The 2,838-nt window shown below is 58.1% G+C and overlaps 1 long non-coding RNA gene across 1 annotated transcript; it reads left to right on the top strand.

Annotated features, from left to right (window-relative positions):
* The first annotated feature begins 411 nt into the window (after window positions 1–411).
* On the top strand, window positions 412–774 carry LOC135256176 (uncharacterized). Its single transcript, XR_010330404.1, has 2 exons — window positions 412–541; window positions 644–774. It is a non-coding gene; the product is annotated as an uncharacterized LOC135256176 (long non-coding RNA).
* The last annotated feature ends 2,064 nt before the right edge of the window (window positions 775–2,838 follow it).

The raw sequence follows: 2,838 nt of genomic DNA on the forward strand, positions 1-2,838 counted from the left end.
CCCCAGCAGCCCCCCTTCCATCCCCAGCAGCACCACCTCTATTCCCAGCAGCCCCCCTTCCATCCCCAGCAGAAGTACCTCCATCTCCAGCAGCACCGTCGTCAGCAGTAAGATTACGTGTCCGCCAGCAAGTCAGGGTGACTTGTACACACTGCGGCATTCAAATAAATAAAACTTGCTGGTTCACATAAACAGAAAACACAGGGTTTTGGGTAACTGATATTTCACCAAAACATGATCAACAAATCATGCCAATGCATTGATGCCAAAAATGGCATCTTTGCTGTTGATAAATCATTCTTCAAGCCATGCTGTCGTATACATGTTCAGAAAAAAAAATGGGGTGCAAGCCAAAAAATAATCTGTGAACTGGACGAATGCAACACAAATGCAGAATTTGCAGTCAGGAGTGGAATTGTTCCTTATGAGTGCATGCATGTGTCGGGAGTCAGGAGCAGCCCTGCGCTGCCTCCCGCCACCTAACAATATTTTATTTTTTTTCCAGGAACCCACCCACCACCAGGAGATCAGGACAAGGCAGGTAAAAGGGAAACTTTTATTTAATGGTTAATTCATAAAAAACAGAGCACGCCACAATCTAGCACCAACCCCACCCTTCCTTCTTCCCTCCGGCTTCCTCTAGCACTCTCCCACTCTGGCCCTCCCCTTCCCTTCCACGGAGCCCCGACGCAGGTAGGAGCGACACCCCTTACACGCCACACACTTTTAAGCCGCTGGGGTTCCCCTCACACGTGCCCACACTCAGCCGAAAAACAGTGTACCCACTCTGGCCCCCCTGCGCCTCAGCCCCGCTTCCAGAGGGGGGAGACCTCACCCTGCCGTCTCACAGGGGGAGCCACTGACACAGGCGGGGTCTCACACACACTCACTCCTCACATTCCCACACACACACCACAAACAACATAATAATCAAAATCAAAGAAAGGATGTAGTTGGCCCACGCCTCAATGCTGTGCCACTCTACATCCAAAAAACCCCCAAAGGTCCACTGTCTCCCACTGTCCACGTCAGTCTCTGGGCTGCTGGGCGGCGCCCCAGACCACTCTGCCATCCGCTGCACGTTATTGAAATCCCACTGTTTGCCACGCAGAGTCCCTGCTGCGCCCTGCAGCTGGAGAGCGAGTCGGCGCCGGCTCTGGTCCGCGCTTTACAGTCTCACAGAATGGGAGACTCGCTGTTCCTCCGCCCTCGTCAGGGCTTGTCTAGAGTCTCCCCTCGCGGCATTGGTCCTTGCCAAAGTAGCGCAGTGTCCTTGCCACAGGACCAGTCCGGCTCTGCACAGTGCCGCTCCTCCCCGAATCCCACCATGTTTTCCACTTGGTCCGGGCGCAGCTCGCTGCTCGTGGCACCAGTGCAGCGTCCGGGACCGCCAGCCTGCCACCACCAGGACGGGAGACAGCTCAAACAAACAAAGAGAAACAGAAATAACAATAACAAAAGGAAAGAAAACCCACCCTCAACAAAAACTGAACTAAACTAACTTAAAGCTAAAAGAGGAAAAATCCTCATCTGAGGAACCCAACATCCACCCCGGCGTCTCTCGCGTTCTCCCTCTCACCTGCCTCCTTATCCCTGCAAGCTTGTTAGGGCAAACACAAAACAGCTGCGCCACGCCCCCAACTCCCGCGACCGGCGAATCGGCTTACGCCCCGATCTGCATGTGCACCCAGACTCCAATCAATCCCCCAGTGAATCCGGCACAGCTGTCAGGCTACCTCCTGACATTCCCCCCTGCTAGATATGTAGTCGTCCCGACTACATCTACGGCACAAATTCACTATACCGGCGTGGAGGCTGTCCCCTCCTCTCACGGGTGGAACGACGGGGGGGCACCTCCTCCGGCTGCTCAGGGGGTTCTGCCACTACCACCTGCTGCGGTTCCTCTGGAGGAGCAGCGGACTCAACCACAGGACCCCGGGCCGGGACCCACACCGGGTTCCAGCCCCAGGCCCACATTCGTGGCCCTGGTTCTGGCTCCCGGCCGGCCTCCTCCTCACCTGGGGGCTCCCTCCAGGCGTCGCCCACCGGACAGGCACGCAAGTTGTTCCGGTGTAGGGTCCGCTCGTCCTGACCTCCTTCAGGCCGGACCACATACACCGGTCCTCCTGGCTGCAGCTAGCGGCCAACAACAAAAGGACGGGGAGACCACCTTGGGGCCAGCTTACCTCGCTCCCGGCGCCGGAAGCTCCGCACCAGCACTCGGTCCCCTGGCAATAACGGCAAGGTCTTCAGCCGCCGATCGTACCTTGTCTTGTCCTGCTGTTGCTGGCGCCGCACTGACTCCAGCACCTTGAGGTATGTCCAGGACAAGGTACGATGGTGTGCCCGCACCCACCCCTCCATGTCCCATTTCCTCGGGGCGGGGGGCACATTCATTGCCAGGTCCACCGGGAGCCGAGCATGGCGCCCGGTCAGGACGAAGTGCGGGGCGAAGCCAGTGCTGCTGTGTACGGTGTTGGGGTACCCCTGGAGCAGAGCGGGCAGGTGCTCCGGCCACCGGCCCTGTTCCTTCTCCTGGAGAGACCCCAGGAGAGACAGCAGCGTCTGGTTGAAATGCTTGCAGGCCCCATTGCCCTGTGGGTGGTAGGGGGTAGTGTGGATCTTCGTGCACCCATAGAGCTTGCAGAACGACGCCACCAGGGAGGACTCAAAGGCCGCCCCTCGGTCAGAGAGGAGCCGCTCGGGGCACCCCCAGTGTTGCAATACTGACCCCCACAAAGCCCTCACCACTGTTCCGGCCGATTGGTCCCGTACCGGTACCGCCCAGCCGTACCTGGAACAGAAATCGGTGAGGACCAGCAGGTACGGGTACTCATC

Source organism: Anguilla rostrata, chromosome 1 (assembly GCF_018555375.3).
Source record: "Anguilla rostrata isolate EN2019 chromosome 1, ASM1855537v3, whole genome shotgun sequence".
NCBI classification, from domain to species: domain Eukaryota; kingdom Metazoa; phylum Chordata; class Actinopteri; order Anguilliformes; family Anguillidae; genus Anguilla; species Anguilla rostrata.